General features: G+C 41.3%; 1 long non-coding RNA gene across 1 annotated transcript; it reads right to left on the bottom strand.

Moving 5' to 3' along the window:
• Positions 1–11,447: 11,447 nt before the first annotated feature.
• Positions 11,448–13,941, bottom strand: LOC137474951 (uncharacterized). Its single transcript, XR_010999576.1, has 3 exons — positions 13,805–13,941; positions 13,447–13,592; positions 11,448–11,546 (listed from the first exon to the last, which is right to left on the bottom strand). It is a non-coding gene; the product is annotated as an uncharacterized lncRNA (long non-coding RNA).
• Between the last annotated feature and the right edge of the window lie 139 nt (positions 13,942–14,080).

The following is a 14,080-nucleotide window of genomic DNA, read 5'->3' as shown; positions in this document are numbered from 1 at the left end:
AGGTCAAATTCTTGTCTTTCACTGCTTTTCAGATGCTACAGGAAAAGAAGCATTTTACATAATCTTGATTAAACACATGGCCCACTGAAGGCAATATTCATTAAAATTCCATATACATAAGAATCATTAAAACACAGAGCTGGCTTGTCCTCACACACAAATTTTCTAGTATTAAATCATGGAATTTTAACACTTAATGGTGTTAGGAAAAAAGTTATTATGGCAACAAACCACCAAAAAACTACCGCAGGCCTGAAATTCACAGTAAAACTATAGCTGCGTTAGAGGCTTTTTTGTGGTTTTTTTTTTTTTCAACCGACCCACAATGTCTGGAAACCACAGACTGAAAATTTCTTATCATTGTTGTAAATAAACACACTGTGTGGGAGGGAGAAAGCAGAAAACACCAGGCTGCCATTTGGCATGAAACTTTTGGGAGAACAGGGATAAACCTGGCACAAGGCTGGGGGCACATCCCTGGTCAAGCAGTCAGCCTTGTCCATTTGAGCAGGCATGTAATATGACCTTCATAAACTGACCTAGATCCACCTTAAAGTTATTAAGGTAAATACATTTCCTCCACTAGGACACTATATTTCTTATTCTTCTAATAGACTGGGACACTTCTGGTAATTTTCACCTTATGTTTATTAAAGACCAGTTTATAGCCCACATCTAAGCTGCCCTTCAGATCAAATATCGCTGAGGACCATTCCCTGAATATTGAATATATTCTCTCTCTTTCCAAGTTTTACCAGACCCTTTGCTGCCTCTTGAATGGCAGCTTTCCCTGTCCACAGACAGCCATAGCAATGACTGGGGTTTGCAGGTATCCCTGCTGGACACTGGTTATCAGACCCAGATGTTTGCTGTCCAGAGGATGGGTATGGATTTGAAAGTGGTCTAGAAGGTCAGTCTTGTCAATGCTAAAGTAGCCTTATGGCTTGAGGGTCTTTGATGCTTGAGGAAGACAATGATTTACCATCCAATTATTTTGGCAAAAATAGTTAATTTCCCTGGTGATATTCTCAAACACAGCCAAGGGAAAGCTTAAAAAGGACATCCACCTTTGTGACTGTGGCAGGATGGGCTAAAAGCACAGCTCTCTACCACCACTCACAGCTGTGGGCTCTCCCATTTCATGCCTTCCAGGCTGCTGACTAGCTTGGCCTTCATGTGGGTGCATCCTTATACTCCATCTGAGTGAAATTTGGATGTGACAAAAGGATTCAACATAAAGCAAGTTTCAGAGCAAGTGACAGGAGTACTAAAATCTAAGCAGAGCATAAACATACAAGGTTAGCATGATCAAAATGAAATTACCTTCTCCTTATTGTTCTTTATAGACCACGTATTGACCATGAAAGTGAACTGCTTTCTGTAGCATGTCCAATTGACTTTGGGAAACTTCCTTAAATCAAATTGGAAACGTTTTGAGATTTCTCAAGAGAATAAATGAGAAATAAATAGCAAAGCAGCATTTCGCTGAAGTGTCTAGTCACCAGTCATCATTAGATCTGACAGACAGAACAAGATGTTTGGAAAACTTATTGAGTATGGTCTGTTTTCTAGCTATGTATCCAGGCTTTTATCTGACATATCTATGGTATTCTTTATATAAAAAGAACTCCATTGCATTTGCAACAAAAATATCTGTTTATCCTAAGGACCTTGTTGTCTGCAGTATGTTGTTTTTGAGCCCTATACAATTTATTTCATGGCAACATAGTTCTCTGTTTTAATATTGCTGTGAAAAAATCAGGAATGTTGCTGTTTATCTGGTGAAGGGCAGACAAAAATCTGCTATTTTTTATGCTTGAATAAATCTAAAACAAGTGTTGACTTAAGCTGCTAATCTAGAAACCCACTGCTGTACCAGAGGAGAAACTCCTCCACTGAATGCTCTTTTTTTTTCCAATAATGGCTGTCCCTGCATGGCTGAGCCCAGGGTCCTGATGGATAATGTACAAAGATTTTGAAAAAGTCATTTTTCTCTGTCCTAGATCTTCAGCCTTCCTCTGACCCTGACTCCAGCCTTTCTCTGCTGTATTAGAGACTCAGAAACTTCAGAAACCTTTTCCCTGGACAGGGGCTTACAGGCTATGACCGAGGCACTTAAGCTCTTCTGGATAAATTATATTGAGCTTTTGGCATGCTCTAAGCTTTTCCAGACTTCAAATCATTCTTGCAGTATTTCGGTGTATCCTCTCCAATTTATCAGCATATTTTTTAAACTGGGGATCCAAGAAGTGGTCAGTTTGTTCCAGTAAAGCTCTTGCTAATGCCTCACAGAGTGATAATTTCCCTTCCCACTTCTCATCAGTATTTTCTTCCCATGTAGCCATGGATTACTTTAGCACTTTAACCACTTGGCTAGTCTGGGAGCCCATCAGCAGCCAGCTATCCACCGTGAAAACATTTCCTGGCCACTGCTTGCTGAAATACAGTCCTAAGTCCTGTCACTGGTACCTGCATAAAAATATTCCAGCCATGCAGTTCCATCTCCAAGAATTCAGCCCACCATTAAAATGTGTGTTACCCAAGGGAGCCCGAGCTGCTGTGCCAATGGATAGCTCTGAAGGGCTGCCCTTTGTCCCTCTCCCGCGTGCTAACTTCTTGCAGTCGAGTCCACTGGGGTGTGTTTGCACCCTGGCTGTGGAGAATGTTGATGAGAACAGGACCGTGAGCCTGCACCTTGTGAAATCCCAGTGAGCACACTCCACTGGGACACTGGTTCCTCAGATAAAGTTACCTTCTGAGATCTGTCCATCGGCTGATTTCTGAGCCTTTTGGTAGGGATTTGTAATGCTTTGTGTACAGAAATGCTGGGGTTTTTTCAGCAGAATGTAATCCATTATCAAATGAAATGCCTTACAGTGTCAAGCTTGGCAATGCCATTGCTTTTATCAGTCAAATGTATCTCAAAGAAAAAGCAATATCCAGTTCAACAGAAATACTGCTCTGTGCCCATTTGCCTATACATACAAAAAAACAATCAATCTGCAAAACCTTGGCAAATAAGAAAATATATTCAGTTATTTAAATTTTCAAAGAAAAATCTATTGTTCACCCAGTTTGCAATGTACCTGAAAACAGAAAGGTTTTTTCTCCTTCCTGATATTCAGAAACTCCTATAAAGTCTGAGACAGCCAATTTCACTCTCAAGCCATTTAAAGCAGATGGATTGTAGCCATGCACAAAACTCTCTAATGAATAAGTAAAACTACAGTTACTTATTATATTATATAATAGCCATTTGTAAAGAACTGATCATTGAAGCAGCTGAAGTTTTCAGCTTCTCCCTGCTTGCTTTATTTAATTGCCTTTGTCTGCCTGGGTTTTGCTGGGTATTTACTGCCATCCAGTGCTTCTCTGAGATATGACTCCACAATCCACTATTAAGAGCTAACACAAAGCAAGAATATTTGGCTCTTAATGCACTCACTGACCTCATTTGGAGAAGTGCTACAGGTATTTTACAGCAATAAGCCATTGCTGTGCTGCAGCAGTGCCTGAAACGCTGCGGTACCTGAGCGTGCTGGCAGCTTCATCCTCGTGGGACTGGGCTGTCAGACCCTGCAGTCAGGCCCTGGCTGCCCGACATCTGAGGGGGCTGATTTGAGCTGCTGTTTCATGGCTTCAAAGAGAAAATGTTTCATGATAAGAAATTTAAATAAAGGTTTGCTTTGATTTTAAGATATTCATCTTCCGTGATTTTTTTTTTAATTCACTGCATACAATTTGCTTTTGCGTTTTGTAGTCTGCAAGTATTCTGTGTTCACTGCTTCTGCTTGCCTGGAAGATAAAGCTCCATGCTTGAAAAGCATTCATCTTACTGGTTTTTGGGGGTTTTTTTGGGTTTTTTTTATTTTTTTTTATTTTTTGGACCAAGCCCTCACTTCATAAGACCTGCTCATGTTTATGCAAATATGTAAGAACATTAAAATAGTGAGATTCTAATTATACAATACCCTTTTTTTTTCATATTTTCATGAAATGTTCAGTGACATTCCTAATGAACTATCCATGTAGCAAAAACCCAATGCTACTCCAGTATTGGACTCCTTTTAATAAGACAGAATATCTTAATTCCGCAAGGAATAAACTGTGTCAGGCTTTGGACAGGCCAAAACTGTTACTTCAGATCTCATGGGGAGAGAGAGAGAAGACAGACTAAGTGCAACAAGAAGTTTAGGGTAGTGAGCCAGGGAGTCAGGCTCAACCTTGATCCTGGCCAAATTAGACCACATTTTGGAAGCTCTGTACACACTCCTTGTTTTGGTTGGGTATGAGATACCTAAAGAGTTTCATGCATCCAGCCATTGTATTTGTACCAGCTAGTGGCACTTTCCTTGCTGCAATAAGATAACACACAGTGGAAAAATGTACATAGGACAAAATTTTTGTTTGTTTATTTAAAGTGATTTCTATTTTGTTTTGTATGGTGATTTAAGGAAGCCAGAATTTGTAGTATACAGCACTTAACCACTGTTTTTATTGTGAGAGATCAAACACTGGAAAGGCTGCCCTGAGAGCTTGTAGGGTGTCCACCCTTGGCTGACTGGACATGGTCCCGAGCACCCTGCTGTGACTGACCCTATTCTGAGCAGGGGATGGACTAGATGGTCTTCTGAGATGCTTCCAGCTTCAGCAAGTTGGCTTTATGTGGTACAATACATAGCTTTGTCCTGAAACAAAATGTTAGATTGACACAGGAAAATGTAATACACCAACAATAAAATTATGGCCAAACACTTTAATTATGGTCATCAGCTGACCACCTTTCACTTTCCAGTAAGATAATGAATCTCTAATGACACAGAAACTCAGAAACACAGAATAATAGCATTCATAAATATCACATAATTATATTTCCTACATTAAAAAATGTTCAAGCATATGCTTAAGTATCGGAATAAGCCTACTGTGATCAATACTCAGATTTAGACTAAGCATATGGTAGATGAACACATAAACTTTACCTCTTTTAACACATTCATTGCTCTGGTATCTGTATTCCAGACCACAGAGCTGGGCAAAAGGAGTTAAAGGGCAAAAGGAAAGTTATGTATACTAGAAGTTGGTGTGTGTCCAGGTGAGATAGAAGTGAACTGGGAAAATGAGAGCCCAAAAAAAGGGAAAAGCTGACCCAGAAAACACTTTCTGATACAACCATAAATTCCCCATGTAAAACTTCTAGCACGTGAAGCTGCTCCACATATCCCAACTGTTCTCACAATAGAAACAGAGGGGATTTTTTTCTTCTCTAGCTGTGTTTAACCAGGAAAGTTGGCATATGTGAAGTCTCTCAGCTATCCTGATCATCCTTCCTTGCCTGGCACAGCACCCCAGTGGTCACCCCATCCCCAGGAGCATGGGTCCCAGGAGGCACAGCTCTCCCTGAGCACCAAAGCCTTCATCTCCCCTTACCATAAATCCCCCCCACATGTACACCTCCCCCAGCCTTCCCTTTCTCCTTGAGCAGAATCAAAAAGCCTCCACAAAGCTCAACTGCATAATAGGAAAAGAGGTGGTGGTTTTAAACTAAAGGAGGATAGATTTAAACTATATATAATGAAGAAATGTTTTATGATGAGAGTGGTGAAACACTGGTACAATTTTCCCAGAGGGATGGCAGATGCCCCATCCCTGGAGATATTCTAGACCACGCGGGATGGGGCTCTGAGCAACTTGATCTAGTTGCAGGTGTTATTGCAGGAGGGTTGGACTAGATGGCCTTTAAAGGTCCCTTCCAGCCCAAATTATTCCATGAATCCGTGATTCTGTGATGTGAACACTCAGATCACCACACACACCTGAGCAGAGATGCCGTACTGCACCTGAATGCTCTTTCCTTAGCTGCTGTCCCCCTGCAGCAGGAGGCTACAAGGAACTGCTGAATGCAATGTTTAAGTATTAGATTTTGTGCTGCAGTGTTATATTTTATTTAAGATAACATTAGCTAAAAATCTTTGCCTCGATTTATCTCCGTGATTTAGAGAATTTCAACTCAACTTTACAAAAATTATTTTCCTTTTTATCATTGTTTTTAATTCTGCATTTCTTACATAGTTCTGATTCAAAGAGGTTTAATTGGACTCACTTGGCTTTATAACAGATTCCAAATCCAAATAGTTTTACACCCTTCAGATGCCTCACACAGTGGTGGCATGGAAATGCTGATCTGTTCTAATGGATCAAAACTAAACCCGTCCCAAAGAGTGCCACCCTCATCTAAAGCCAAACACAAAAAATAATAAAAAATTCAGGTAGGATTTTTGCTGAAAATCTGTATAGGACACCTGAACCTGGGGGAGAAAACTGTCTTTTTTAATCTTTAGTGGGAAACAAAACAACTTATTATTGATTTTTTAAAAATTACCTCTTTATGCCTTAAAAAAAATCTCAGATACCAAGAAATTGCTTGAGTTTTATGATTCACAAGTGTAGGAGGGAGATTGTTTGTTTGTCTCACTTTTTTTAAAGGAAAGTTAGAGTCTGATCCTATGTCTGGACCCACCAGCAGCTTTACCACTCACGTGAGCCCACGTATATCAAAATGATGCTCTAAATTTTAGCCTGGCCGCATCTTGTCCAAAATGGGAGCACTGAGATCCAAATGAGCTGTGATATTGCTTTACCCATGGGTCTAAATGAAAAACTGATAATTTTCAAGTTTATTTTAAAATCTTTATTTCTTTTTTTTTAGTATTTTAAAATCTGTAATACACTGAATGCTGAAATTGTAACAAAACACAAAAAACAGGTTTGCTTTTGAAGTGTCGAAGGAATGGGTTTGTTTTATCCAATAAGTGTCTTAAAATTGGTAAAAGAGACTACTTTGCCTTTCTTTTCAGTGATAATTTTACAAGATTGTTTTATCCTCCATTTCTACAAATTTTCATCTAACTAGGTGCCTGCATTTTCAGTGTCTCAGCCCCCTATTTCACCATGCTTTAGTCTGTTACTCATACTCTGAGGTAAGTCACAGCGTGTAACCTACCTGGTTTTATGCTTTACCACCTCTGAGGAACTCTTGGCCTTCTAAATCTGCTGACATGAAAATATTTAAAGGCTACAAGGCCATCCCATCAACATCCTTCCTGTACTGCATCAGACTCAGTTTCTTCAGGAGCTCCTCATGTCACTCACATTTTAAATTCTCTTTGTTTTAGGCTTTCTTCATGCTTTTAGAAACCCTGTGAATCATGTTAATGCCTCTCCCCTAATTTTTAATTTTGTTTCTGGATCTGAAATGAGCATAAGTATGTGGTGGATGCTCCAGAGCCTTGGCAGACCTGGCCACTAAAACAAGTGAAGGAAAGGGAAAGAAAACTTGCTTTGAGTTTAGCCATAGAGAACATTTGCTTGCTTCCTGCATGATTGCACCCAGAAATCTCTGCAGTCATTTCATGGCGCCTGATTTGGCAGAAATCCCACCAAACCTAAGAAATCAATTGGGCCCGGTCTTATGTGAGAGCAATCTGGGAGTCAACACAGTTCTAAAGGTAACATAGCACAGGTAAATTCACCACATAGAAATGTGCTGGGTTGTTTGAGTCTCATTTTTCAAGATGGGAACTTGGTGCCATTACCAAAAAAGTTTGCAATGCTCCAGCAGGAGCTTTCTATCAAAAGAAGATTTTGATTCAGCATTACTGTGGGTAAATGGTGGATTTAGTTACAACAAAGAGAGGATCCCCAGACTCCCAGACCTTCATGTGCTCCCAGGAGGCTGACGAGAATCCATAAGAAGCTGGGTTGAGAGAAAGCAAAGTAGGTTGCTGTCTAATTGGCATTTCTTCCCCCGGATTTTTGTCTATGAGTTAGCTAAGCCTGAAGAATAATGCTACAGGGGAAAATGGGCACAAAGGGAATCAAAACGCATGGCCCCAAGGACTGCAGCTTCAGGAACAGGTATGTGCTGTAGATTGAAGCTTGAAACAAAAACATTAAGAAGTTTTCAAATTAGATGGTGTATTTTGAACAATTTGTTCAGATTTTTATGTGTGCTCACGTGAATATTCCAAATTGCATCAGGCCAAACAAATGTTGAAGAACTCATTTCCCCCCTGGGATATAAAACCTAATATGTATTTGGCAGTAGAAAACAAACATTCTGCAGTAGCTTAGAGGCTTAATTAAAAGCCAGCTATACCTGTGGTAAAAACTGGCAAACATCGGCTTTTCAATGGCTTCTGTGAGAAATTCAAAGGAAAAAATAACCACCAAAATTCAAGCTTACTTGACTTGACAGTGTAAAGAGAAAAAAAAATTCTGAAGAGCAGCCAGGCTTTGGGAACACAACTTTTACTGATGGAACTCTTGGAGATAAACACAACTTAGGCAAGCACTTAAGTGATGCACAGGATAGAAAAAGTTACCTTAACAAGATGTATTTTATAGAGCTGTGTGTTTTTACTACCAGCTTGCAACTATGGACTCATGAATAAGAGAACTATAAGTGTTTCTGAAATGGTGGAAACAAAATGTATTGCCACCACTGGTTGAACAGCCAAGGGATCTGAGACAGTTCCTCAGCACTTGCTGTGCAGACTTGGAGCTGCTGTGCAGTGATGCAGCTGAACACCTCGTGGGAAATGCAGTGAAGCTCAGCAGAGATCACAGTGGCGGGATTTTAAAGAAATTACACTAAAACCTGCAGAGATTAAGTTTCTTTTGAAGGAACATTTGCTGCGAACCTTCCAAGAAAAACCCTCACTTGCTCTAAGCCTGGCTCACAAGGGAAATGAAAGCCATCCTAGCAGAGCTCAGTGGTATTCAGCTGTCCTCAATACACATTCCAGTAAGAAGCCATTAATAGCCCCCAACAGGACAGCAGATGAACAGGAAACAGTTTCTGTGGAACCCTCGTTCTTGCTGCTGCTCTAAAACACACTCTAAGGCTCATTCCATTTGTGTGGATGGCTTCTAAAGAGCCCACTTATTTAAAACTCCATTTTTGCTGAGCTAAATCTCCCTCCTAGAAAGAGAGTCAGAGTGACATTTGTAGTAGTGCCCCAGCCAGAGGCCCCCTGCAAGCACAGAGCTCCTGCCTGCTGCATTCTGGCTCCACAGTGATGCATTACTAGGGAGAAGATGCAATAGCAAATCCTTTCAGTCTTGTTCATCTGTTAGTCAAATAAACAGAGAGGGAAGCTGGTTAATTTGGTAACAGGAAATCTTTCCTCACTGAAACATCACAGGCAATAAATAACCACTCAGTGGGTTTTTGTTTGTTCTCTTAATTGCTCTATGACTCTGACAAAAGATAATTCATCTGGTGTTACATTTAATGAAGAAAAACATATATATATATATATATATATATATATATATATATATAAATTTCTACAGAAGTCATATGGGGGAAACCTAAGTTGTTTGCAAAGAAAGGTCATAATGGTAAATAAAACACAATTTATAACTGACTTTAATCCTTTTTCTCCTTTCTTTTGGACAAGCTCATTACAGAAGGAGAACTGAATTTCTGCAGTAGCTGCCTTTGCTCACAGGCCTCTGATGAGCAATCAGCACTGTGCACTGAAGCATGAACCCTATATCTGTACAGAAACTCATAGTTCAACAAATTCCCCAGATCAACCTGGAGATGGAATAACAACAGAATTAGATGTGTTATTAGAGATAGTGACCTAACACCTTCATTTTTTGCCTTTCATTTACCTTTCCATTTGCCTGCATCCAAAATGACAAGCTGAGTCTGCCTTCACTCAGTCCCTTCTGTGATTAATTTTTTGATGAAATTTCTGCAGGCCAAAAATATTATGGTTTTCTTTTTAATTTTGATGTTGTTTTTCTTGTGTTGCTATTCACATGGAAGCCACATATGGATGGAGGAGATAAAGGAAAATGTCACATTGTGCAGGCTTTGAATTAAAATAAAGTTCTTGCATCACATTTTTTTTCACTGAGCAAAACACTTGAAAGATCCTGCATTTCTTCCACTTTTCTAAGAGGGATTACTCGATGAGCTCATCTTTGCCAGTGAAAGCAGCAACAATTTTGGAGTGGAACGGGTTCAATAATTTTAGTATCTCTTGTTGTCTACAAAGTAAACTTCTTATCTAAATATATCCCCTCCTCATGAGCCTGCCACTGTGACCCTGGTTGTGGCAATTTCCAAAAAGCAGCTCCAGATCCTCTGTGGTGCCTGAGCCACAGCAACAGGCATCTCCATGACACCAACAAGAGGGAGCCAAAACACTGATCTCTCTGGTTCATCAGGGTCACCAGCAGCCTGCTGAAGTAGGCAGATACTGACTGATATTAAATTATGAGGATATATTAGGTTAAGCAATTTTGTGTACCTTTGCTTACCTTCCTTAAACCAGTCAAACCTGGTGTTATATAAAAATAATACATATACTCTACATATATGTGTATATGTATAAAATAAGGAAAGGGTGGCAGTCCCAATTTTGGATTTACTAAAATTCTGGATTTACTTCAAGCATCTCTCCTACAGAAGGTGGACCAGGGAGCAAGTGCTGCACTAGCAAGGCAAGACTGGGCCATGATGACACCGGAGAGTTTTTCAGGAACATGCCGCCCAAGTCCCAGCTTTTCAGAGCCTGTTTCCTGGAGAGGGATTTCTCACTACACATCGCACGCTGACACACAGGCTATCAGCACTGTATGTGAACCAACAAGTAACACATTTACCCCTAGATACCGGGAAGAAGGTCAGGCAAAAATATCATAAAATCAATACCTTGCTTTTTCTAAATTTTATTTTATTTTACAACTCATTGTAGCTGGAACCAGTGGCAGAGAGGCTCTAAAGCCAGATGCTGAGACAAGAGTATTTCCAGTTGTGCCTGTTGTGCCTCCTGCCATGGAAAGGCTGCTGTAAGCACCAGCCTCTTGCCTCTGAAATTAGAGTTTCATCACTTGTTGGGTGACTGCGGATATAACAAGTTCCACATTTTCAGAATGAAAAAGAATTCAGCCTTGAACAGCAGGTGATATTTTTGTATTTCAGCTCATTTTTTTTTTCTTAACAGAGAAAGGAGAGGCCTTTAATTTTCTGGGAGCCTTATAAAAATAGTCACAGTAACTTTACTTTGATAACTCCTGTCTGTCATATCTGGGACTTCAGACTCCTCTTGCCTCATACAAGTCTTAAACCAAAGGAGCATCAGCGACACCAGCAGCACAGAGTCTGCCATTTCATCTATTTTATTATTTTATCTTAGCTCTTCCCCCCCTCCGCCAGCTGGCCAATATTTTTAAGATTTTCAGTCATTAAAATATATTTTAGAGCATATTTCGTTAAACAAGAGATTTTGGAGTCATATCCTTGATGTACAACCTTAGCAAGGGCAAATATTTAATGAACACAGGGGGTGGCATGCAGGGTGCTCCCATTCCTGGATCAGACCTTGCTGCTGGCCAAGGGGTGATGTCTGTCACCTGCCTGTGTCAACTGTGCCTCTCTGGTATGGCATCCAGCATCCCTGGTTTTCACACAAGACCTGTCAGCTGGGTGGGAGCATCCTTCCTGCTGCTGGAGGGCATCACAATTCCTGCTGGCACCAAAAACCAAAGCCTCCCTGCTCAATGATACTTACGGATAAGAAGCACATTTACTTTATTCACTGAAGGGTTAAATATACTTCAGTGAATCATAATCTGAAACAGTCTCCGAAAGACTAAAGGAAGTGTAGGTGTGCCTGGACAGCCTCATCAGTGCTGCTTGAAGGTCCCTCTCCTGCTGCTGCCGCAGCCCCTGCCCAGTGGGCCATCCTCCACGTCTCCTCCATAGCCACAGGCCAGTGACGCTCACCAGGCACTTCACAGGCCAGCATCCGTGATGCCTTTCATCCATTCATTCAAAGTCCTCCAGCTAAAGCATGCGTCCTGACAGGTAGAGAGGTGTCCTGTGGTGAGTGCTGGGGTTTCCTCTCTCTCTGTTCCCCTTCAGAGCACACACTGAGCTGAGGTGTCCCTCAGCCCTCTGCAGATCTGCCAGTTAACTTCCAGCTCAGAGTTACTGGCCCACAAGCACGGCATCACCGCTGCGGTTCTGCAGCTGAAGTGCCAAGGGTGGTGGCTCGTGGAATCCACCATTCAGCTGACTGCCTCTGGGGATTCGAGGGCCCGGAAAGTTTGGGAACCGAGTTAACTTTGGATTTCCCTTCTCTGGTACTGCCTCAGCAGGACGAGATTCCTCTCAGAGCACAAGTCTGATGTCACACCAGTGGTGGAGGATGCCCCTGAAGGTATTTTAATTAGTTCAGGCTGGCTTATTCTACCATGGTGGATCACAAAGGCCCCATAGCTTTATCATCTCAGAGCTCTGAGCTGATGTCTTTGATAGCAGCTTGCATCAGATCTGTTTGCCATTAAAACATTAGCAGCCCATAAAAAATGAAAATAAATCAGGCTACTATTCCCCAGACTTTGGTCATTTCCTAATCTCATGGAACACATGAAAATAGCTATGCTAATGACATTGTAATGAATTTGGTTTTCTTGCTCATCATTACAATTTTAAAGTGGCTTAAATGGACTAGTAATCACCATAGCAACAAAGCAGCACTCAGGGGGACTACTATCAAGAGAATTTGATGTCATCAAAGGGTATGTGGGTTTTTTTTCATATCTTCAATGAAATCTGGAGTTTTTTTTCTGACTTTGAACCAGATGACAGACCTGAAAAAACCAGGAAGAAAATATGCACATTCTCATAATAGCACTGAATATCCTCAAATCTACATTACTTTGATGCAAAGTTTAGGGGGCATGAATAGGGAAGCAAGTAGGAATTAGTCCACCAGAAAGGATTTAAGTAAGGATTAAAAATGCATTTCAATTGCAAAAAGACAGTGTTGTACCTGGAAAAGCAAATAACTGAGGTCTGCAAGAAGACCACAGTGTCTTGCTGTGCCTCAGCCTTCAGGGATTTTTTTTAATAATAACCTTTCCTGCTTCTACCTCCTCCTTCCATTGCTAAACATTCAAAGACTCTTAAAATTACTCGTCACAGTATACAGCACAATCTAACATGGTTCTTTTAGTTGTTCCTTAGATACTGACAGCCACAGCTAATTATATTAGAGACAAGATATAATTTTTTTTTATCTGTTTGCTACTGCCTGGCTAAAAATGTTTAGATTAATAATGACATTGTCTGTTTTCTCTTTCCTATCTTTGCCTGTTTTCTGGAAGATGTGATGTGTCTCAGGAAAAAGCAAATTGAGTCAGAGATATAACGAAATTGTTACTGTATTCTTGTTTTAATATTGAATCTGATCTACATATATGTCTCACAAACTTTCTCTGTGCAAATCAACGCACCTGCAGCTGAGGCTGGAGTGCTGGGATGTTCCATGAACCCTTCACCAGCGCAGAGCAGCAGGACTGGGAAGCAGGAGGGAAGCCAGAGGCCAGTCTCTGCTTAGTCAGATATTTACCTTTACTCACCTTATTTTGCTCTTCCTCCCCAAAATGCTTGACATCAGTAAATAGGCAATAAAGACAGCAGGTACAGGCAATACACCTGCCTACATGCAGGCCTCGTTTAGCAGCCTTAGGGGAGAGGGTTTTGCCGTGCGCAGCTCCTTCCAGCCCTACAAAACACAATGTTTTCTGCTCAGGAGGGGCTGCCCCTTGGTGTGCCACTGTGCCACACAGCCCAGGAGCCACATCCTGACAGCCAGAGCACAAGGCAACCCCTGAGGGGTTCAGAGCCCAGGATGGAGCTGTGGGTGGAGGGTGGCTGGGGAAGCAGTAGGTAGCTACCCCCAGCCACGCTGGCCAGCCCCTGGGCTGATCAAGTTACCTATTAGAGACAACAGGTATTGCACTCTTGAGGGCAAAAACATTTTCCAAGTTATTTTCCACTTGTTTTCCTTGTTGGAGCCTAAGGAACCAGCACACATCCAGCTGGAGCTGAGGCCTCTCCACCCCTCTCCTGCCAGACTGCCGTGTTGAGTGAGGGGTGTGGGATAACAGTTTACTTCAGCCTTTAGCGTGGCTTGCCACACTTTAGCCTCCCCCTTGGTACAGAAGCATTCCAGAATTACAGAGCGCTTGGATTAACAACATTGCTTCTCTT

Source organism: Anomalospiza imberbis, chromosome 5, assembly GCF_031753505.1.
Source record: "Anomalospiza imberbis isolate Cuckoo-Finch-1a 21T00152 chromosome 5, ASM3175350v1, whole genome shotgun sequence".
Classification (NCBI taxonomy): domain Eukaryota; kingdom Metazoa; phylum Chordata; class Aves; order Passeriformes; family Viduidae; genus Anomalospiza; species Anomalospiza imberbis.
The sequence above is the reverse complement of the archived record's forward strand: the minus strand, read 5'-3'. Positions and strand labels throughout refer to the sequence as shown.